Source organism: Pteropus alecto, unplaced genomic scaffold (genome assembly GCF_000325575.1).
Source record: "Pteropus alecto unplaced genomic scaffold, ASM32557v1 scaffold86, whole genome shotgun sequence".
Classification (NCBI taxonomy): Eukaryota; Metazoa; Chordata; class Mammalia; order Chiroptera; family Pteropodidae; genus Pteropus; species Pteropus alecto.
This window is the reverse complement of record NW_006442109.1, coordinates 34,261,279-34,286,650: the sequence shown is the minus strand read 5'-3', so window position 1 is coordinate 34,286,650 and position 25,372 is coordinate 34,261,279. Positions and strand designations below refer to the sequence as shown.

The 25,372-nt window shown below is 36.9% G+C and overlaps 1 protein-coding gene and 1 pseudogene across 1 annotated transcript in view; one reads left to right on the top strand and one right to left on the bottom strand.

Annotated features, from left to right (window-relative positions):
• The window catches only part of AVEN (apoptosis and caspase activation inhibitor), a gene marked incomplete at its 5' end in the record, with an annotated part of 139,323 nt that overhangs the window by 55,051 nt on the left and 58,900 nt on the right, over positions 1–25,372 (top strand). The gene's annotated exons all lie outside the window — the stretch shown is intronic.
• On the bottom strand, positions 23,298–23,413 carry LOC112469777 (annotated as a pseudogene).

The window sequence follows — 25,372 nt, the reverse complement described above, 5'->3', positions numbered from 1 at the left end:
ATGACCACTGTGCCATTATCACACCAAACAATAACAATAATTAAAATTAACAATGGGGTTCATTTTTAATAATTTTTGGGGTTATAAAATCCAGTCTATTTCAAATTTCTCATGCCTCAGAAACTGTCTTTACATAGCCTTTTTTTAAAAAAAATTAGAATCTAGGCAAAGTCCATACTTCAGTTATTAGGCCTTAGAATTTCAAACATTGACTTAGGTGACTTATGAGAAAGAAGTAAAATTTAGTTTTATAGTGGTCTTCTATACACATTTATAATACGAATATCTATGTAAGAGAACATATCTCTAGAATATTTTCTTGAACTTTTTTTCACTTAAGATTATTTATCATACCAAAAAGGATTATAGATTGTATGTGGTAATGAGTAACCATCAGTTAGGTTCATTGATTTCTCTAAGTTTTTCTTGACTTGTTCTGGAGCCCATAGTTCAAGATTCTGCCCCAAGATACTGAGGCTAACTTTTGGGATGGGCAAATTCAATCAAATACATTCTGGGGCCAGTTCTACTTTATTGCTTGAAAAAGACCATCTCGCTTGTTTCTTTTATCAAAACAGTAGAACATTGCTATAATACTCCAAGTTTTAAACCAATGATTATTAAGCCATTTCTCAACATTTGAATGTGACTGAGTTCTGTGAAGATCTAAAAAGAAGTGAAAAATCATATGGCACCATTGTGTTCGTGAGGACCAGTGACCGTAATGTAATTATATATGTTATATAAATCATTGTATATTTTTTCCAATAGTATGTGGGTTTTTTTTCCTATGAATGTTTATTAACCTATAAGATTGGAACTCCCAGATTCTTTCTGAAAAAGCAAAACATTTGGCTGTCTATTTAACTTTTCCAGGAATGCAATAACAGGTCCTGAAATAACTTCTATGCTGCACTCTCGTTGAAATTCATTCTCATGCAGATTCTGTTTCTTCCCTCAGCCGCCTCCATCTTCCAAGCTGGCTAGATGAATGAGAATGGGGAAGGGGAAATATGGGGAGCCATTAAAAGGGCATGGATGGAAATTATACCTAGGCACAAAGCCACTATGTAAGACCATGCTCCCATTTCTATGAAGGGGTGTAGAATGCTGCTCTTCAGAGGTGTTCATATTGTGTCTCCTGGCATATCTCATGTAAGGCATGATTGTTTGGTAGCTTTATGCACCACTTTTTATGTTCTTATATTATGCCTTGTCTCTTAAACGTTACTGAATAGAGAGTGTACACATGTGTTTATTACCTATATATGTGCTTTATTGAAAGCTTATTAAGTAGTTACTGACTATAACCATTATATTCAGATAAACTGAATAGAAAAAGATGAACCAAAATGCTTCTATTTCTGAATTGTCTCTGTAATTTTTCTTAGCATTTAAAGGTGGGTATTTTGCAAATATGCTGGTTCTACTAGAGACCATTGTATGGCTGGTTATAGAGAGAATTAGAATAATAGATTACAAATATATTTTGGGTGCATGTCCTCACTGTTTCAAATCATCATCTCCCAGAGCACTAGCTATAAACTGAATTAATAGAAAAACACTGATCTAAGCAGTGATCTATAGAGTTCTAAACCAAAAGTAGGTGACCTCTGCCATTGTGAGAATCACTTTTGTTTAAGATTTTGTTCTCGGTATCTCTGATGTTGATCTTGTTTTTAGAAAGCTACATTTAGTTTTACTTTCTATAGGGTGGACTTTCTGCTTTGAAGCAAAGAATTGTCTGTGAATAACACTTGAGAGATCTAATTTGTCAAGTAGCTAGTTGGATGCTATGCGAGGATTATGAACTACATTTATACTTTACAATAAAAAAATTAGGAAACAATTACTTTCCTTCAGATGTATCACATTCAGTTAAATAGATTGCATTTTTATCTTCTTATTTGTTTGGACTTGTTTTATCTTTCATTTTTAAACTTCAGTTTTTTACTCCATCATAGCATTCACTTGTTTCACTAATCTTTGGCCTTTCACTGTGTCATGGTGTTTGGCCCTTTCCAACCCATTCTCTTTCAGATTTTGACTTCTCTTAGTGAACTGCAGATAACCACTAGAGGTCTCCAGACCACACCTTAGAAAGCTCTGATTTTATAGGCACACCCTACAAACTGGAATAGATTGTTCCCCAGGAGATCAATTACTAATATTTCTCATTAAATATTTATTAAGTTCTTTTATTCCAGATCCTAGACTATGCTATGTCCTATGGGTAGATTAAAAAAAAAAAAAAAAGGTTTCTGCCCTCAAGAACCCTGCAGTCTAGTGGGAACACTAAAGTATGAGCACATGGTCACAAAACTGCTTGTTAGGCATGGCCACCTCATATACTTTTAGATCCCAGCTTTACTCAAGTCCTTTAGACTTCCAAGTTTATCAGATTTCCACTAATACTCTTGAACTTTTCTGTAGCTCTTCATCTGTAGTGAGATCACTTCTGCTTTCTTGATGAGCCTGATACTTCATCTTCATTAGGCTGGCAAGGAGCCATTCTTTGGAGCAAATAGGATTATTCAACTAGGCTCTGGTTTTTGCTTTCTGTTGCTCTTCTCAGCAGCTCTAGGTGTCTAATCTTTAGGGAAGCGCTTCAAGAGTCAGCCTCTTCCAATCCTAGGGAACAAGGCAAGCCCCACAATTTGGGACCTTTCATATCCATTTTGCTTTATATGAGAGAAATTTTTAAAGGAAGGAAGGATGTGTCCCATTTGTATTTTTTGTATGTTAGGGCTGTTTAAATAGAGAAGTGTCTCATGGAACATGCTTGTGGACTTATTGAGTGACCCATGAAAGATCCCTAGTGCAGTGCCTGGCACATAGAAGGCAAATAAGTGCTCAATAAACGTCAGCCGTTGTCATTATTATTATAGAACTTCATTCTAGTGCTGGGAGAGACTTCAGAGAAAATTTAGTCTAACCACACAATATGTTTTAGTGTTCTTTTTGTTTTTCATATAGGCTGTATAACTGCAGTTGTCTTTAGTGCTCTCTATTCCATATTAGGAGGGCCAAAATTTTGACTATTACCAGCTTAATAATTATACAGCTTCATAAGAATTTTTATGTGGGTAAATATTTTGAACTAAATGGAAATTTTCAATTTTAAAAGAAATTAAGGGTGAAGTTGGGAAAGCATTAAACAAAATATCTTAATATTAACAGTGATGATATAGAAAACCTGTCAATTTGTTAGTCTCTTATCTGTAATAAAAATTCCAGTGGGAATTCTGAAAATAGTAGATTAGCGACCCTCTGGATGGTAGATCGATTTTTAAAAGTGTAGAATTCTTGAATACTTAAGTGAAAGAAAAAGTAGTTTGGTTTCAGAAATATATAGGTATATGGATGAATAAAAACAAGTGGGTTATATTTTAGATTAAAAAAATATGTTGATAAAGTTTATAGCTTAAAGTTGTCAAAAAAAGAAATAAACGAAGCCACTTTAAAATGGAGCCGGAGCTGCCATGTCAGAGTGACTATCTTTGTCTTATGCCTCAAATAATTGGAACTATTGCAAAGATAATAAGAAAATAGATATTTTGACTACTGGAATGAAAATTAAAAACATTGTTTAGAATTAACATCACTATATGTTATCTAATAGAAATGCTGTGCTTCTATTGTAATTTTTCCCCTTCTCATAAATACCCATTACCTTTGTCTCCTAATCGGAATGCTACTTGGACTTCTGCCTGAATCAGTGAGTCCCAAATGGCTATTCTTATTGATCTCAAATAAATACTGTTGCTTCTTGCTTTCAAAGGCTTTTTTATTTTAAGGTTGACAAAGTCTACTTAAAAAAACCTTAATAAACAGCTAAATATATAAGTAACTTTGGGGACCTTTAAGTGAACAGGCAGTTGTCTGAATCAGCAAGAGAACTACAGGAATAGACATCAGTTCTCAGAATGGAAGAGTTTCAGGGATCCTCTAGTACTAGAGACAATTTCCATTTAATGTTTTTATAAATTATTTGAAAGACAGGTAAGAGGAAAGCCCCTTGATTAGTTAGTAGTATATAAAGCCATTAGGGATAAATTCTAGGGTAGAGCTCTATGAGTCTGAGAAATAGTAGGTGCATTTTAGTGTGGGTGTGAATAAGTGAAAATAATCTTGATAATACTATGTATTGATATACAGTAAAATGAGGAGGAAGTTATACAGGAAGGTTTTAATCAGGAGCATGTCTTAAACATAATTTGTTTTCTTAAGAAGTCTGAGACCTGTGTGGTATGGTAAGAAATGAAAAAATTGGTAGACAGTAAGGAAATTATTGTGACAAACTAAGCAAAATGTGATGGTTTTTACCGTAGTCCACAGACTGAGTGGCTTAATCAATAGGCATTTGTTTCTCATAGCCCTGGTGGCTGGGAAGTCTGAGTTCAGGTGCCAGCATGGTCAGGTTCTGATGAGGGGCCCTCTTCCTGCCTTGGAGATGCCTGCCTTCTTGCCGTGTCCTCAAAGGGTAGAGAGAGGAAGTTCTTGTGTCTCCTCCTCCTCTTATAAGAGCAGGCTCCATCAAGGAGGCTCCAATTTCATGACCTCATCTGAACCTAATTACCTCCCAAAGGTCCCACTTCCTAATATCATATTGGAGGTTAGGGATTCAACATATGAATTTTGGGGGCACACAGACATTAGTTCATAACAGTTCCTTAGACTAAGATAATAACAGAAAAGGAAAGAAGTAGGTAAATTAAAGGAATATTTTGGAGTATAAAAGCACTTGCTGATGAATTGGGTGTCTGCGGATGATGGAGAGCGAAGAGTTGAGAATGACTCAAAAGTGTCTCGAGTAACTGGATGAGGATGCCATTTGCTGAAATTGGAGAAGCTGGATGAGGTACAGCTTTGGGAAGGGGATGATCATGAGAGAGAACATTGAACAAGGTGGGCTGTGGAGGCATGTGAAAGAATAATGTATAATCGTTATATATGAGAATTGGTATACTCTTGTATGTTATCCTTGTAAATAGGTCTTTTATGTGATGGTTTTTAAGCCCACTTTTTTTTTTTGTCTCCACTGTTTATATGCAGCACACACTCATTATAACTTCTCTCCTTGTAGGTATTCCAGGGAGATAGAAAAGGAATTGATAAATCAATCTTCCTGTATGGGGTGTCCTTGAAAAAACCACTCTAGGAATAAATATGGTGTACTCCTCCATGCCGCTCAAATCCCAGCCTGGTTTCTTTAAAATCTTCTATGGTTTTTGACATGTTCAGATTCTCTAATTTAAAAAAATTTCTTGGTCACGCTGCCTCATAGTCAGGAAGGGCTGTTCTCAGATGGTCCAGACACCTCATTTTCTAGATGAGAATGCTGATCATCTTCAAGGTTGGCATTTACCCAAGGATGCAGATCTTGCAACTGGTTAACAAGTAGATATGTTAGAACAGTAGATATGTTAGAACCCCAAGAACTGGAATTCCAGCCTATAGTTCTTTCCATGAGACATACTATTTACTTCTTAATTTATCTCATAAGAGAAATTCTTATGAATAATAAGAGAAATGAAATGTGTTTTATAAGAAATATATTTGATGTGGTAAATCATTATATTGTTCTGTAGAGAGATTTCATATTTCTAAGTTGTTAGGACTGATACGATAATCCTCAGTCGAACAGGTTAGCACCTAAACTATCTGCGTTGTTCTAGGCACTGGACAATAAAGGTGACTAAGGAGAAACTCCGCTCCCAAGCAGCTAACATGGTAGAGGAATACAAGTTTATGAAAGCACAGTGTCGTCCTTAGTGTGATAATTACTAAAGTATTTGTAGGATCAGAGATAAAACAGGGCTTGCAGGCAGGGGGTCGGGGGAATAGCTGGGAATAGCTGGTTTCACTGGAGAGATAAGGGGGGTTTCTAGAGGAGGTATGTTAAATTGAATTGGGGATAGACATTGGTTAGGTGCTCTTTGAACCCCTCCACTAGAGTCAATTTTAAGAAGCCCATTTTATTTTATTTTTTGTTTATTCAGAAACACTAACAGGAGGCTTATTGTGTGCTATGCAGAATGTAGTTTGAATATAAGTGTAAAACATTTTAAATATTTCTAATGGGAGTGGAAATCTGCTACACATACAGACTCCCTCTTTCTCTTTTTAACCCGAGTATTCTAGTTGCCATAACAACCTGATTATGGTAGTGCATTTGCAACTATGGTCGAGGTTGTGTCAGCAGTTCTATTCTAAGCTGCAGTTTTCAGGATTTTAAAATTCAACGTCATATTCACTGACATGACATATAAAATTCCATCTATCTGTTGATTTTATTTTCCAGGAAAGCTAGATACCCAAAAGTCATTCTCCTTCCCCTCACATTGAAAAAGTCCATATAGTCAGTGTCCAGGATTCTGTTTTTATTTGTGAATATGCTATTGCTGAAAGAAACCTCCATATCTAATCAGTCTCTTATTTTATAATGGGGAAATTGAGACTCTGAAGGGTTAGATGACTTGCCTGAGGGCAAATAATTCAACAGGAATTTGGCAGTTAATATACTACCACACTGCTGGTGTTCAGCATCTCATGCTTAGTGAACTTCTTTGATCTTTGGTTCAATCTCACAAGGACATGCCTTTAATTTATTTAAATATGTGTCTCTTTGTACATTTGATGTGTGTTCTTTCTGGTATTCTTTTGTCACACACAGTCTGAATTATAGAAATTTGTTTATACGTCTCTCTGGTTTCCCCTAAACTGAACTTCTTGAGGTCAGACACCATGCTTTGGCCCTTTCTCCAGCATCCGCTTAGCCTCTTCTCCCTTCTTGCTCTAACTCCAGTTTACCTGGCTTCCGATCTTTTTACTTGTCTATTTCTAGTTCTTATACCTAACTGCTTGTTATTGGTTTGTTATAGTTTGACTCTTAGCACTCTTTCTCATGAGAGCATGAGAGGAGGAGGTGGTGAAAACGGAAGTGGTGAAAGGGAAGGAAGATATTCTAGGCAGAGGGAGAAACACATGGGAAAGTCTGGGAACTCAAGAGAGCTTGATGCTTTGAGGGCTGTTGTTTGGGCTAAATTATAGAGAGTGGTGAGAGGGTAGAGATTAAGGGGCCTGACGATATATTTGCACTGGACTTCTTGCTGAGGAATTTGCACATTATCCAGTAGTTAATAGGGGTATATTGAATGGTCATAAGTAGGGGAGTGATATGAGATTGCCTAGAACTACTGGCCTTGACGACTGAAACTGCATAGAAAGGAAATTGAGGCATAGGTAGATATACATTCTCTGAATCAGGAAAATGTGAACAACAGAGAAGGGAGCAATTAATTCTGCTTGGGGTATGATGATAGGGAACTTTTACAATAGAGGTAATGTTGCAGCAGGATTTTAATGGGTAGTTGGGATCACACTAGGCAGGGAAGTGGGAGAGATTGCATTTGAGAGGTGGGAAATAGCTTGGACAAAGCACTGGAGGCAAGATAGAACATGCTCAGCGTATTAGGAAAATCTCGACTGAGCCAATGTTGGTGCAGTGTAAGGTCCAAGGGAGCCAATGACTTGAGATGAGACTGGATGTGTTGGGCTGTGAGCAGGTCGCTAAAGGTCTCGTGCCTCACTAAAGAGTGTAGACTTTATGCTTTCGATAGATAGAAGGGAGCCATGAGTCTTCAAAAAAGAAGCAAGAAGACATTGAGCTGACATAGAGAAATAGTTCTGGCAATTTAGAGACTGAATCGGATAAGAAGAGAGGTATGCTGTGCTGCTAGAGCAAGTCAAAAACAAAGATGTCTGTTGAAATAGGGTGCCGGGATTAGAAATAGAGGGTAAGAGTTGGAGAGAGATTTCATAGGTAAATTGACCAGATGTGGTGATTGACTGCAAAGAGCAAAGGAGTGGAAGAGGTCTTTCATTCAGTCTTCTAGGTGGATTATCTTGCCATTTATCAAGGTAAGGAAAAACAGGAGGAGCTAGATTTGTGTTAAAGATAATATTTAAAGAATTATATCCAAATTTTAAAAATTGAGGTATAATTTACTTATAAAATGCTCCTATTCTAAGCAAACATTTTGAAGAACTTTGAGAATGATATATACCTGTTTAATCACCTCCACAAACAAGATATAGAGTAGGGGTTCTCAGCCTTAGCATTTATGGATGGCTTGTTAAAGTGCAGACTGCTGCACCCACCCCCAGGGTTTCAGATTCAGTAGTTCTGGGGCGGAGACTTGAGATTTTACATTTCTAACATTTCCCAGGTGCCGGTGGTTCAGGGACAGCACGTTGAAAATTGCTGATGTAAAACATTACCATTACTCCAGAAAGGCCTTTCTCTTCCTCCTCCCTCTTCAGGGAACCATCATGGTTTGAGTTCTATCACCATGATTAGTTTGCCTGTTTTTGGATGGCATACAAATGGAATTATACAGTATGTGTTCTTTTATGTCTGGCTTTTTTACATGATATAATTTTGAGATTCACCATGTTGTTGCATGCAATTTATTCCTTTTTATTGCTGAAGAGTATTCTATCATTTGGTTTAGTTCTACTGTGGGACTATTATGAATAAAACTTATATGCACATTTATGTACAAATCTTTTTGTGACCATATGTTTTCATTTCTCTTGGGTAAATAACCTAGGAATAGAAATGCTGGGTCATTGGGTTGATTTATGTTCATTTTCTGAGCAATTGCTATATCATTTTCCATAGTGGTTGTAAATGTAACTAGCTGAATTGTGATTAAATGTTCATTGACTCTAGTGAGGTTGCTAGATATTGACTAGACTGAAAGATTTTTGTCAAAGAAGAAAGGATTGGGTGGACAGGGAAGCTTGGCAAAATTCCCCTCTGGAACACAGCTAATCAGCAGTGATACAGCTCTTCTCCATACCCTAAGATAATTTAAATCTATGCTTGGTTTAAAAAATGTGGTGCACTATTTATTCAAAGAATGTTAAGCAGTTACTGTGTGCTGGTCATGTAAGAGTACATGGGTCCCAGTACCTGCCCTGAAGAGTTCACAAGTAGAGTAAATTCTTGTATTTTAAGAAGGTGTAAGACAATGCCTTAAGTGTAAACTGCTCATAATTCTAGTTTATCTCAATGTCATTATCCCAGAAATCCTAAGCACCAGGCAATCATGACATAAGCAAAAAACCTCAAACTGAAACACTCACTCCAAAGCATTTCAAATCATTGGCAAAAAGATGGATTTGTCAATCAATGATGTCGATCCAAAGAGAGTTACCATCTGGGAAAAAAAGTGAGATTCAAACCTCATACCAGGTAACAGGATAAAGTGGGTCAAAAATTTTAGTGTAAAATAAACTCATAAAGGTTTTAGAACAAATCACTGACAAATTCTTTTCAAATGTCAGAATAGAGAAGGTCTTTCTATATATCACACAAACTCTAGAAACCATAAATGAAAAGACTGTTAAGTTTGGTTATTGAGAATGCCTGTATTGTAAAAACCATAACCAAAGCCAAAAGCCAAATGATATGTGCACGGAGGTGGGGCTTGGTGGGGAGGATCGTAACTTACATTAGAGAACTGATTTCCAATGTATGCAATAAGTTTTAACAATCTTATTAAAAATGAGCAAAGGCTTTGAGCAGACTGTTCACAGAAAATGCAAATGGCTCTTAAACATGTGAAAAAATGGTCAACCCACTCATAGGGAAATGCAAATTAAAATTAAACGGAAGTACATATTCTCAGTTATCAGACTGATGGAGATCAGAAAGTTTAATGAGACACCATGTTGGCAAGGATGAGGCTGGGCAGTGTTGGGGAAGGGTGTTCGGGATGAGAGAATAGAGCAGAGAGATGGAGGCTGAAAAGCAGGGTCAGTAAATTGGAACAGGGCAAGGAAAGTAGGGGCAAGCATGTTGACACTAGCAAGAAGTGACAGCAGCAAACTCTAGTATCAGAAAAGGAAACAGGGAAACTAGACACATCAAAAGCAATAATTAAATTATTTATTACTATAGATGCCAATAGTCCTACAGGTATGAGTAACCCAAAAGTGTCACTTTATAATTATTGATCAGAGTCACCAAAGGTTACATTATGACCAGCATTTTCCATTTAAGAAAGCATTAAAATAGAACTTTAAATTGAATTTAGCACATTAAATAAATGATAAAGATAGGTTTTTTTTTTTAGTTATCTCAATTTTTAGAGAATACTTTGTATTTGAAGATGATAATAAATGAAATACATTTCAACTGTTTTAGTCGCTTATTGCTCTTCTCTTACGATGTGTTATGTCACTGAATGTTTAGGACAAAAGAATAGGTAACATAATTTATGATTGGGAGAGAAGTGAACTACTAGTGCTTGATTTTGAAAAAGCCAAGTAATATATGTAGTTTAACAGAATGATACTTTTACTTTTAATTCCCGTTTTATCCCCTCCCCCCATATTTCTTATCCTTTTACTTTTGCTTCCTTGCTCATTTTATTCAGAATTCTAAAATTCACGATGCTTTATTAAATGAAGTTACTGTAACTCTTCATGACTAGTTTAGTATTGAAGCCAGAAGATTAGATCAGATAACTACTTGAGTTGCCTTTTGACCTAGGATGTTATTTTGTGCAGTACTCCATGGTTTTAAGCATTGTTCATTGTGGAATATGTCTTCAGATTTTGTAAGTGTTAGGGGCAAGTAAGGGACCAAATATTTAATGAGATTTTTGTCTGCTTACATTTCTAACAATGTAATTATGTGCTCAAATCAAAAAGCTAATTTACATTTTTCTTCTCACAATTTGGTCGCTACCTAGATTTAAAAGAAATTTAAAAATTTAATCTTATGCTCAAGTATATTTCAGTAGTCCCTCTGAGTCACTAAGGCAAAAGCTTAAGCAAAAAGATTAATAGAGCTCTTTGAATGCTGATCAGCATAGACCCCATAGGATTTTCCAATAGGAAAGACTTTTAGGTGCTGTTCTTTTTCTTTCTTTCCTTTTTTTTAATCCAATGATGTTAAATAATTAGTATCCTATATGGTATCTGAAAAATTAAGGGTATCATTTTGTATTGGATTCTTGGACAGATAGTCACTGTCCAAGATGTCTTGTACTCTTTGCAGTGCAAAACAGTAGGAAAGATAACTGATAATTTCCAGGGGTCCTTTCAGTGACTTATCTAAGAAAACCTAGTGATGGAGAAATGTTGATACCGATAATTTAGGTGTCATTCATCTCAAATAAGAGTGAGTTCGTGAGACTAGAAGTAGACAGAAAAGTTTTGTTTAATAATACTAGGGTACTTGGGAATCTATTTGAGTCCTTAAAATGTTTTGTTTTCTTCTTCAGCTCCTTATGGATGAGAATCATGTCAAACTTGGTGTTTTTGTGTGTATGCAGCTGTCTTATCCGTGTTAGGCACTCAAATGTAGTTATTGGCTAATTGACAAGTTTTTGTCTATATTGTTTTCTCAGTTGGACAATTTCAGTCCCACACCTAACCATCTCAGAAAATTAGGTAAAACTGAGTTGTTACGCAAAATTCTAATGCATGTTTAATCTCTATTTTTTCATTGATGCTGTTTGGGGAGCCATTTTTTTTTAAGTTAATACTGTTTCATTATTAATGTGATTTTATATCTTTTCAAAGATTCATTATAAATTTTTTTTGCCATGGAGTGTATTGATATCTGACTCTGGAAGAGAAGACATACTGAAATAGCGATGAATGAGACTTAATTTGTCATTTCCCTCTAACCAACAAATATGACAATGTTATAAATTATGGACAGGTATCTATGTAGACAAGCAAAGTAGGATGAATTTAGGAGTCACCTTCTAATAGTTTAGGGAATAAGTTTCAAGGTATTTTGCTGTCTTCTCAGAACTTTGCCTCTTTCAACTCCCTCTCTCTGTACCCCTAAATGCTAGACTGAACTTTTTCTTTATTGATGTGGAAAACAGAACTGACTTATTTTTCTAATTGAAGATAATGTTAATCCCCCTCCTCCTCTTGTTTGTGAGCTGCTGTTATCTATATAGCCACCTTGGTACTGACTCATTTCTAAAGCTAAGGAGGCAGACAGAATTTTGTTCTAAAATACATCTTTTGTTACTGCAGCCACATGAACCCTGGGTTATCTAGAGATCTTGCTCTTGAAATTGAATGGATTTTTGAGCTCTAGAGCTGTTGCTTACTTGGATGGAGACAGTGAATTGTGTGTGGTAGGTATTTAAGAAATTAATGTTTGACATTGGTCTTACCTGGCTTTATAGATGGAGTTGAAAATGATTTCTCTGAAGAATAGAAGCATCCCTCTTACTTTAGACACATTTTTGCTTTGCAGTCTACCTATGAAAATTTCTTCCTGTGCTGTTATGGACTCTAAACAGTTTATTGCTCATTCTAGTAATATCTACTGAGTAACACTTTTGGGACACTGCTAGGAGCTTGGGGAGGTTGGTGGGGGTACAAAGAGGAACAAGACTTGTTTCTTGCCTTTGAGGAGCTTTCAGGCTAGTAATCCCAGCTTGTTCTTTGCCCATACCAGATACATATGTGTCTGGCTACCAGTATTTTCTGTAGTGGTTTCTTGAAGTTAGATGGGAAATGAAGCTGGAGAGGCCAGCAGACTGGACCTTGAGTTTTAACCCTTTTACTTAATCTTCCTGTTTTCCACTGGAGCTCTTCCATTTCATCTCTCAGGTATACCTAGCATCCTGAGTCTAGATTTCTTCCACTTCCATGGTTCTAACCTCATCTGCACAATAGAACCACCTATAGAGATTTTGAAAATACAACCAGCCACACCCCATACTAATCAAAATTCAGATTAAAAACTCTGGGGTGGGACTCACGTTAAGTTTTCGAAAGCTCTCCAGGTGATTCCAGTGTGCAGCCCAGGAGGGGAATCGTTGCTTCAATGGATCCTTCTGTCATCTGGCCCTTACCTCCATCTCAGACACCCTTCGCCTCTACATTCTCATCTACCCCACCATGTCAGCTGTTCGCCTACCGAGTTTGCTTCCACCTCGAGGTCTGAGTATCTAAACCCCTGTGTCTGGAATACTTTTTCCCTGGATATCTGTACTTCTCCTTTCTTTCAGATTTTTGCTCTGTAGCAAGAACCACACCACACTCCCTGTCCCCTGTCCTGCTTCTTCTTGCTCCATAGCAGCCATCACACGAGATCTGTTACAGATTCACTTAATTGCTTCACCCTACTAGAACAGAAGCTCCAGGATGGCAGGGCCTTAGCTTTGGTCCCTCAGATTTTGGGGCACCTAGGACTAAGCCAGGCTCAGAGTAATTGTTTGTTTTCAGTTGAATGAATCTCTGGAGAAATTTTTCTGCTGGCATTGGAGGAGAAGGTTGGTTATGTGATTGTGTCATATTGGGCAAGAAATCTGGGGAGTCTAACTGGTCTAGGAATTTCTTCAGCCATCCTTCCTCTTTGCAGCCATCCATGTACCCACACATTCAGATACCAGTGCCTCCCTTCTTAAGCCTTTCTTCTGGGCTGCCTTTCCTAAGTTCACATGATTACCGCTGCCACGTCAATTTCCCCCTCCAGATTTGGCTGCTGTTATCTCTTTTCTCTGTTTTTATGGATTTAGGCTTAAAACATATCTTTAACAGTTACTTAAGTGAGAGTTTAAAAAGGAGTAGAGGTGACATTTGTATGCAGTCCACTCTCTCTAAGCAGAAGTTGGCCCTTTATTTATTCCAAGTTCATTTGCTTACAGATTAATTTCTTTCATGAATTTATTGAATATCTACTCTGCCAGGCACTATGAATAAAATATAAAGTTCCTGCTGTCACTGAGATTGTGTCTTAAGAGTTAATAAGTGGTGAATTTGGATGAAAAAGATGAGTTCTTTTTATCGTTCTTTCAACGTTTCTCTAAGTTTGAAATTATTTTAAAATAAAGAGTTTTAAAAAGTGTGTCACTCAGGGACTGAATCGTCAAGAACCTCCTATTTTATGTCAGAGATCCTGAAGGCTTTGTGAACTACTGAAGGTTTTAAGCAGGGGAGCGCCATGATAAGTTTTGGAATTTAGAAAGATGAATTTTGAGTGTAAATTAAGATGGGTTTGAGGCACGTGGGAGTAGAGGAAGGGAGAGCAGGTAGGAGGCTTTTGCAGTAATTCAGAAATGATGAAGACCTAAGATGAGACACTGAGGATGGAGAAAAGCAGCTTTCTCCATAATGTCCATTTAATCAGATTACCTTGGAGGTGAAGCTGTTTCTGTGGTAACATAACCCACCAATATACCATTATTAAGGAAAGTGAGCTTGTTCTTGTAGACTAAGTGTCTCTTGTGGTTGTACCCAGAGATGAAGTACTAGGATTTATGATAAAATTGACACTGCAGTATACAAAAAGACCTACCGGAAAGTAACATGGATGATTACTATTCAGGGGATAGCTCCGTGTGCTGTCATTATGAGACATTGCCCAGAACCAAATTGAATTGATCTGATAGATAAAATGTTGGAATTTGTACCAATACATTTCTTTATAGTTATCTCAGCCATGAATTTTCTGTTATATTGGGTTGCACTTTTCTATTTCATTGGACAGCTTTTGCTCTTGTTGCTATGGAGAATCTGTCCCTGCTATGCTAGGCTAATAAGTACCTTACAGGTTCTCTGTATATCTGCCTTAATGGAAGGGCCTTTGTCAGTTTTACTTCAAGTGTTTCTCTTTTAACAAAGAACTTTTGGTTACTTGAATGTTTTAAAATTTATTTTGACTTCCATTCCACATGTGGGTATACTGTTCTTTGTGCTTACTGTTTTGGGAACTTTGTCTAGAGAAAACTACAGTCCAGAGAAATCCCACTTTTCTCCTACAGTGTAGCAATTAATTGAGGAGAACTGCAGATCTGGTCAATTTATTGCACAGATAATAGGTTCTCAGCACTGAGCTAGGTATAGTGGGTTCCTCTGACCTGCTCATGGCCAGCGGTCATGGCCTTATTAGTGTTAATAGTCTCTTGCGGTTCCCACAGTGCAGTGACTTAATAACTGCTGGATTGAGCAGAGGATGTGAGAGAAGCAGGAGGTTTTGTCCTGTGAGCCACCTTCAGGGCTGCATGGGGCTTTAGGCAACTTCATTCAATAGGTGTCTGTGTGTGCTCAGGAAACATCACATCAATTTTACCTGAAGATTTGGTATAAATGAAGAGATTAAAAACATTTTTTGAAATTGTGTTAAAACCTCCCACATAACATGAAATTTACCATCTTAATCATTTTTAAGTGTATAGTTCAGTAGTGTTAAGTATATTTACATTGTTGGGAAACAGATCTCTAGAAGTTTTTCATTTTACAAATCTGAAACTTTATACTCATTAAACTACAACCCTCCTAGTCCCCCTTCCTCCAGCCCCTGATAACCACCATTCTACCTTTTGTTTCTTTGAATTGACTGCTTTAGATACCTCGTATAATTGGAATCGTGCATTGTGTCTTTTTACAACTGTCTTTATTTTACTTAGCGTAATATCCTCATCATTCATCTGCGTTGCAACATATGACAGGATTTTCTTCCTTCTTAAGGCCGAATATATTCCATTGTATGTATATATTACATTTTATTTATCCATTCATTTGTCAATAGACATTTGGGTTACTTCTGCCTCTTGGCTTTAGTGAATGGTGTTGCTATGAACATGGGTGCGCAAATATTTCTTTGAGACTCTGCTTGCAATTATTTTAGATATATACCCAGAATAAGGTTGCTGGATCATGTGGTAATTCTATTTTCAATTTTTTTGAGGGATTTCTGTACTGCTTTCCATTGTGGTCACAACATTTTACAATCCCACCAACAGTGCACAAGGGCTCAAGTTTCTCCACATCCTCACCAACACTAAAACATCTCTTTTTATTTAAAACAAATGTATACTATGGTGTTGGATCTTACATTTCAAATGAATTTTAAAGGCTAAATAAAGACTTCAAATAAATTTTCATTTTGTGGTAGATCCTTTAACAAAAGGAGTACTTTGGCAGAAACATAAGAGAAGCCGTGAATTATAAAAGAAATCCTCAGGATAATCTGGTTGAGGAGAATTCATGCACATACAGGAAGATAACAGACATCTTCCCAAAGCAGTGTGTTACAAAGTACAGCTTCATCTTTAAACACTTAGTACCATAGACATGTAGTATCAGAGTGACAACTTTCTGGAAGTGATACTTCAATGGGAGCTTGAAGGAGGATGATAAAGTCAATTGACAGCAAAATGTTCTACTTTTTGCAAGTATCGCCTCATCTTGTGTGAATCTAAGTCAATCTTAATATAGGTGATTTGTATTTTCAATATGAATGCTGAGTCTAAGCCTGTTTTCTCATAAATGTCTGTCTTTTTAAAATAGGTTTTCTCCTTTTACAGGGTATGTCTTAAGACGTCATTTTTTTGTTTTTAGATCTTCTTTCCTCTGCTGGTCGTTTAAGTTGTTCTCATTTTGGCTGTATTTACTTCTTGTTTGAAAGTTCTGTTTTGTTTTATAATGTAAACTATATATAGTTACCAAAATTAAAACAACCAGGCAAGAACAGATATCAGTTACACTCTGACAGGGTAATAGTGACATATACTTCAACCAGAGAACTGGTGATGGTTTCTATCACACTTGACCATATTCATTGGTTGGTAGGTTTCAGGTGCTTGTGTCAGGGGAAAGCTTTACTGTTTGTTTAACCTTGAACTATTGGATGTTGGAAAATTCATTTAATATTTAGAAATTAGGAAATGACTTTTGAGTAATACAGAATGTCAGAAGCAAAAAAACGCAAAACAACAGAAAGATCAATTTCAGTTTAGCAATGTGTGAATTAAATATTGTCACATTTTGAACACATTATGTTTAAGTGAGGGCCTTTCAAAATGGCTTCCTAGAGCACTAATTTTACAGGGTGTTAATAGGTATTCAGTGAAGAAAGGGTTTTGTAGTTATGTGGATCGAGAAATCCTAGATTAAACAATATAAATCTGATTTCTTTATGCTAGGGTTTCTCAGAGCCTTTAATATTTGCGTGTTCATTATGTATTGATCAAGAATGAGGTATAGCATTTCTGAAACATTTGTGGCATTCTTGTAGGGCTAATACTCTGTAGAACAAATTGTGGAAAGATGGATTAGAAATTACTAGAGCTAGTTTTGTTGTAGGTCACAGGATGTATGGTCCAAATGAGGCTAGATCCGTATGGTCAACCAGAGAGATAAGAATCCCATAGTTGGCATACACATTTTAATTAGATGTTATGTGAGAGACTGAGTTGGGTAAGTATTTTTTTTTGGATAAGACTCAAAATGAACAAATTATAAAAGAAAAAATTAATAAATTTGTCTTCATCTAGTTAAGCAACAAAAAAAACGTTAACTTTCATGCTAAAAGTCTTTTTTTAAAAAAAATAGGCTTTATTAGGCCATTGCTAGCAAAAAAGACCAGTCTTGGTGCATGGAGTCTAAACCACCAGCACCGTGGCTAGGTAGAAAAGACATGTCCATCGTCCTGGAGTTTTGTTAGCATATTTTATACATCAGATAGTGGGGAGAAAGATGTAAGTCATTCTGAAAGAATCTACATTAGCTATAGACAAAGGGGATGGGAGAAGGTGAAATGGGGCTAGGTCTGGGATCAGTGCAGCAGAGTCCACAAGGAAGAAGTGTCCGCTCCTGTGGATTAGCTGTGGGCAGCAGATTGGAAAGTTCCTGTGTAAGTAAGAAGTGGAGACTGTATCTCTGTCCCGGGGTTCAGTGGCGCCTGGCTTCTCTCTTTTTGGATAATCATGGAAATAGCCACCTGGAAGTTAATCCTAAATTCCTACAGATACACAGGAATGAGAGCAGCCTTTTGTCAGAGCTGGTCCACTGCTCTTAACAGGGTAACTGTTTTGTCTCTTTTTCCGACTCTCCAGCCGCTGTAATTTTAATTTAGAACATCTCAGAATATTTTTCTTGTCAATCTGTTTTAGTTTGGTTGGGCTGCTATAACAAAGTACCATAAATTGGGTGGCTTATAACAACAGAAATTTATTTCTCATAGTTCTGGAGGCTGGAAGTCTGAGATAAAGATGATTACACAGTTGGTTCTGGTGGGAGCCCTCTTCCAGGTTGCAGACCGCTAATGTTAAATAAAAGACCTTTGAGGCTAACACTTATCCTAAAAGAAAGGGTTTATTGTGACATGTGCTAGCCAAGAAAAGGACCAGGTCCTGGGACATATAGTCTAAACCACCAGCAGCAGGGCTAGATGGAGATGACAAACATGTCTGTTGTCCTGGAGCTGACAGAGCTCTTTTATACAATGAATGTGGGGAAGATGTAAGCTGTTTTGAAAGAATTTACATAGGCTCTAGATAAGAGGAGCTAGAAAAGATGAAGCAGGGATAGTTATAGGATAGGTGCATAGTATCCTTTTTGACTGGTCGTTGGCAGCAGTCCAGAAAGTTCATCATAAGCAGGATGCTGTCACATCTGGTGGGTGGCCATTTTATTTTAGACAGCCACTTGGAAGTCGATGCAAAGTTTCAATGTACATTCAAGAATGTGAGTACTAGTTCCTTAGGCCCACAGCTATTAGATGGTTAACTTCGGTGTTTCTCCCTCTCTCTGGCAGCCGTAAGTTAATTTATGACACTTCAGAGTTTTTCTTTTGTAAATAAATATAGCATATACAGATTGCTTCTGTAGCATATTGATTTCACAATGCAAAGAGTTAAGTATCTCCATTTACCAGGTAGACATCCTCTTTAATATGGACATTAGTATGCTGCTGAGAGTTGACTTAACAAAGAGGTTTCAGTGAAGGGAGCTAGTTGCTCCCAATGGCTGTCAAAGGTTATTTTGAGATAGATAAATATAAACAACAAAACAAAACAAAACCAACCTGGGGATAGATAACACATTGTGTGATTCTTCCACACCCTCACTTCAAATTATTTCCTATTTTTGGGGGTTCCTAAAAGAATTGCTTGAAATCTAGCTCATGAAGATCTAGATCATTAGGTATTTTTGCTAAACAAAAGATTGAACCACTGCATTGAGAAAAGAGGAATTTTATTTTTTTTAGCAATGCAAGTTCCTTTTCTCAAATCAATCTTTTACAGTTAAGGGTTTGTTCCTCCTTTTTGCTGATGCTGATTTTTTAATTTTAAATATGTTTGATAAGTGCAATCTAAGCTGGTTTATCTGTCTTAATAATTTGTGCTCCAAATCTTCAGTGCAGTTGGAAATGACTTATTAATTGACTTGGTGATTTTTTTTTTTTTAATTTAAGTAACATTTTGAATGAGGCTTCACTTTCTCTTTCAAATATTTTTAGAACCTTTTCTGACATTGCGAGGGAGTTTAAAGTTAAAAGTTATGTTTAAAGTTATGCGTAGTCATAAAAAGTCTGTTGGCCATACACATTTAACAGAATTGCATATATATTATTGTATTAGGTCTGTTTTATGATTAATTTTCTTTAGAAAAGAGAAATCATCTCTCATAAATATCTTAGCAAGTTTGGATCTTTGAAGTTATTTTGGAGGCAGAGCCATTCTATTCTTCTAGAATAAAGATTTTCTTTTGGATGCCTTAACCCTAAAAGTAGTGTTTTGACTCTACATATTTTGTTGTAGTGAACTTCTTTTTGATTCCTTACTTTGAGCTTTTAAAGTAGTTTCTCACCGAGACCTCCGTCGCAGCCAGTGTTAATGTGTGATGTAGTCATGCTAGAAAGTGACTGCATCATAGGCAACATCTCATCAGTATAACTGTGGAATGGGATGCATCTGTGGGGAAAAGTATTTATTTTAACAGACTGAACCTTACAGTTGAAAAAAAAATTTCACTTTTCATTCTATATTTTGGACTTGCCAGATTTATAGCCATCTGATAAAGATATGGACAGAACATTCTTTTGTATCATAGTGATGACCAGCTTCTTCTGTCCTAGCTCTCCATCTTGTAATGATTATTGAAATATTGAGGCTTTTGTTATTAGCCACTATATAGTTGTCATATGTCCTGGTCTGGGGCTGATATGGGAGATGTAAAGAAATCTAAGATGACTAACCTGTCCTGGAGGAACTTTCCCAAACTCCTCTCCTTAGAACCCTACCTTTCCCGCACACATGGGCGAAACAAAACGCCAAGTATGCGGGAGTAATCAACGTATAAATCTACTTACCTGCCTTTGTTTGGAGCTCAGACTCTGGAGAGTGACTCCTTTGAACCCGCTGGCGTAAATAAACCTCCTCTGATTCTTAGTGCCGCTTGGTTCTTCTATCAAACACCGGCCAAAATCTGCAACAGGGCTTCTCTGCATCTGCACGTGAAGCTAGACAGATCATGCTAGTCTAACCATATTCCCTCAGAGCTTCACAACCTTGTTCCTGTTTCCAAAAGACCATTAAGCTCCATCAGTGTGTAGAACCGAGAGAAATAAGGGCTCTCTTTAGAATATGCTCCATTCCTCTCCAAAGAGCCAAAGAGACAGAGTGGTTGTGATATTATTGTGATTTATGATAAGAAATAAATATATATACGCACTGCAGCAGCGTGCTCCGGGAAGCACATAAAATTTGGTCTTTGTCTCCATTTCTGGCACAGCTGCTAAAACCCTTGGAATTTCCTAAGTGATGAGAGCCATAAAAGTGTCTTTTGTTATATTAATGAGGTGACTTCCTAAGGATGGGGGCTGGTGCTGGAAGAACCAACCTTGTGATTAGAAGGCTAGAGCTTTCAGTCCCACTCCCCTGACCTTTGGCTGGAGGTTGAATCAATTGCCAGTGGCCAATGATTTAATGAATCATGCTTTATAATGAAGCCACAATAAAAATCCAGAAGGACACAGAGTTCAGAGAGCTTCTTGGTTGGTGAACATGTGAAGATTCAGAGAAGGAGGCATGCTCAGAGAACATGAAAGCTTCGCGCCCTTTCCCTGTACCTTGTTCTATACATCTCTTTTATCTGACTGTTCCCGAGTTACATCCATCCTTTGTAACAAACCGATAATCCAATGAGTAAACTGGTTTCCTGAGTTCTGTGAGCTACTCTAGCAAATTAATCGAACCCAAGGAAGGGGGTTATGGAAATCTGATTTATAGTTAGTCGGCCAGAAGCACAGGTAACAACCTGGATTTGTGATTGGCATCTGAAGCGGAGGACAGTCTTGTGGGATTGAGCCCTGTACCTCTGGAACCTGATGCTATCTCTGGGTAGATAGTGTCAGAGGTGAGTTGAATGAATTGTAGGACACCAGCTGGTTTCCGACAATTGCTAGATGTGTGGAAGAAACCCCACATGTTGGAATTGGGTGTCAGAATAGGTGACCTTTGTGATTCTGGAGCTGCCAGGCTATGAGAAGGAACATGATTCTTCCAGGTTTCCCTTCATCGCAAGCACTGATTAATCATGTTCTGTCTCGTAATAGCAATGTGTGAGGCAGTGGTTTTAAAACTATTTTGAACAGGAGTTAAGTAAGAAATACACTCAATATTACTGTCACTTCCACACACAAAGCAGACATAAAAGATTCATGAAATAAATCTTATATTTACTATAAGCAGTGTCTTCGATATATTCTGTTTATTTCATTTTGAAAATGCTGATACCCATTAAATTGATTTTACAAACCACTAATGTGTCAAGACACAATTGAAAAATAATTCTGGCTTAAGGAGACCTTCATTATTTTCCTTCATAATTGCATATTATTCCTGTTACAGTTTAACTTCTTCATAGGCATAATGTTCCAAAAATGTGTTCATTGTAATGTTAGTAATACATACAGTTGTCCTGGGAACTGTGTCTTTTGTGTGCACACATGTAACTGACAAGATTAGTGTATGACTTTTCGACATGTGAGTATCCACTGGTGGAATCGGAGACGCCAAACTATTTTATTGATTTGGAAATAGTAGTTACAAACTTGCTGAACTGGGTAGATGTTTTTAAATAGCATATATCACAAAAGGGACTAAAGGTTCTCAGAACTTGTTTTTATTCATGTTTCTGCTCATTTGCATCAGTAGATGTAGCTTGTTTGTAATACCTGGATGCTACTGTTAGTGATCTGCATCTTGACCTGGTAAGATGTACTTATTAACCAACTTGGTGATTTTCTAATTTTTACATGTTGTGAATCTGTTTGTAAGATGCTGAATAATACCTCTCATTGTGATTTATTTCCCTGGAGATCAATGCCACCTCAGAATCCATCCTATCTAAGTGAGTGTGAAGACTCTGGATGTTTTATTCTTTCTCATCTCTGGCTCTCTTTTCTGTTAGGGGGATTATTTTTACTATGATGAGTTATTTTTTTCTCTTCAAATTAGCTGTACTTCTAGATGTGAGAAAAATCTTTCTAACCAATCAGCACTTGTATTCTTGCCTACTACATGAATTCTAATGACTAAGCTCTTTGTTAAGAAAAAAAGATGGAATAAAATATTTAAAATCAAATACTTGGTTTTGCTGTAATACTATTTGAATGAATTTAGTGGAAATATTCAGCATAGTTTCTTTTTTGCAAATATGTTTTTTAAAAGTTTTAAAAGGTCCCTTAATCTGATGGTTATGTGCTGACTGAAAAACTGAAAAATAAACCCATACAAATGATTCTATAAATGGAATTAAATATTTAAATTTCAGTCTTTGAAAGCTGCTTTTTGTTAAATAGAGAATAGTTTATGATTCAGACTATAAATGATATACTCATTGTTTATATTACTGCAGCTGTTATTATTAGGCATTCTGAAAGAAAAGCACCTACAGCAAGTTGTATTTTTTTCTAAGGAGTAAGTGGTATAATGCAAGTAAAATACAGTATCTGCCTAGAGAAGAAAAGAGTATGTTTAAAATCAAGAAAGCACAACTATCATGGTTATATCATGATTATCATGAAATCAGCCTTCAGTGTTTCTCAAATTATAACATTACTTTTTATTCAGAATTTCATATTTAATATGATAATCTGAATTTTAGGTCCCCAGTGACTGTTTTGATAGCATTTTACATTTAGCAAGAAAATATTTATAGGCTGTTTCATGTGAAAGAGGGAATATTTTAAAGTCTTTGAGAAAAGTTATGGATTATAATTTATGCATATTTTATTCATGCTAACTTTTTTTGTAGAAAGTCTGTGTCTAGAACCTTTTACTTTGCTTCAACTGGACTTGAAATTAATATTTAGTTAATAAACTGTCTTTAAGGATTATTAAAGTGGTTCTTGGTTGCAGATGGACCCAAAATAGTACTAGATCATGTTTTACTTTCTTGTCTCAAGTGGCTAGGTGTTAAGATGCTATCCTGAATCAGATTTTTTTTTTTTTTTTTTATGTCTACAGCACCTGGTCTCCCTAGGTGGTGTCCCATTCAAGTACTAACCAGGCCCGACCCTGCTTAGCTTCTGAGATCAGACATCAGGCTTGTTCAGGGTGGCATGGCTATAGACCAGTGGACCGTGGCTCCACTGGGGAATGTACCCAGGACCTTCTGCGTGTAAAGCAGATGCGCTAACCGCTACACTATGGAACCATGTCCAGATCTTTATTCCCCTAATAAAAATCTTCTCAACTTTGGGACATGGCTCTGTTCACTCCTAAAACATTAGGAAGCCACAGATAAGGACAGAAAGGTAGCAGAAGACTATTTATAAAATGATGGAAGGTATTTGTTAATTTTTTTCTATTGTCTCAGGGATTTATTGTGTCATGTTAGAACAATTTCCTAATCTGTTCCTCAAGATGTTGGTGCATTTTTAGACTCTTTTGGTAGGTCTCAAACAGACAATAGGTTTGTAGCACATAGGAAGAAAGGACTGGATTTTTTTTTTTTAGCAGCTATTATGTCAATTATAACTGAGCATACTTGTTTTCATCAGCCTGTAATCACATACTTTTAATTCATTTCCCTAGTAGTTTAATGCCTTCTGTTCCTATTTGTTCTGAATAAATTTTCCTTTTTAAGATATGTAAAGATTAAACAGGTCTGCTTCACTGTGTATTTAGGGACACTGTGTTTCCCATTTATCACCTGCTGCTAATCTTTAGCAGTAAGATTAAATTGACATTTGTTAGCGGGTGCTTCGATCTATCTTTGAAAAGGGTAGTAAAGAGTAATTTGTCACAGTAATGCCTTTTAAAAAAATTTTGTGTGCAGATTTAGATTACTTGCTGAAAAAAAAAATTTGTAATAGTGGCAGAGAATTCTTGCTTTAGTTTCATGGTTTGTTTAAACAATTAAAAATCCAAAAAGTTCTTGAAGCATTTGTAAAATTAGCAGCCTTGAAAACTAACCTCCTTTCCTTTGGTAGCTCACAAGGCTGGTACCAGTACCAGTCCTACGCAGTGTTTTTTGTCTTTGGCCCGGGGGTTGGCCCCAGTCTTGTTGGCTGAACGACAGTCTCCAGCTGTGAGGTGTGGGCAATTTGCTTGAAGTCATCACTCAAAATAAGAAGTCAGGACATTGCCAGTATGACTTTACACCTTCTGGGTGACCAGGGTTCACATTACTGTACCTCAGTGACTAACAGTCCACATAAAGACCTGGGAGGAAATAAAATGTGTGTGGGCAGCACAATGTGTCAAAGAACAACTAAGACTCAGGTGCTAAAGTGATAAAACACGCACACTTAATATGCTGAACATAACTGATTATTCTGGGTCAGGCGTCCCGTTCTCCACCTCCTTGGTTCTAAAGCCCCACCAACAGCCCGTTTTCTCTCTCCCCAATCAGTTGCTTCTTGGTGAGCACTCTGCCTTTTTTACTGTTCTCCGTCATTTCAGCTTCAGACTTATGTACTGTTTATTAGTCCTCAAACTGCATTCTTCAGCCTTGATTTGCTGGCTGCAATACTCCCTACTTCGGATTCTTTCGAGGCCACCTTCCCTGCCAACTCAACAGCCCTGTCTGCTTCAGGTTGATCCCCCACTTTCACCTTGCTGGCCTCCTTTCTGTTGTCCAATTTAGGAACATCTCTCTTAAATTTCCTTCACGATATGAGCTGTAAGATGTCAGAGCTTTCAAGCTGGCTTGTGTAGAGACTAATCTTTGAATTGACAACACTCAGTAACCAGTTTGTTCTTGTCTTTGTTGTTGTGGCTTATTGTGAGGCTTGCGGAACATTCTTTAATAGTAGTACCACTGCTTAACTAGAGAACTTCCCTTCTGACTAAATGTTGAAGAGAACTGAATCTGCTGACTAGATCCTAGGCAGTGCAGATACAGAAGACTGAGATCACCGCAGAAAGTTCTACTGGACAACACTACTCTTGAGAGTTGTGTTAGATCTAATAGCCTCTGACCTTGGCTGGCCATCTAACCCGAACTCTCACACCTGTCCTGAATTTCTCTTAAAATTTGTGGCATACTTTTATGATCACTTTAAAATTTTTCTGCATTTTCACTTGGC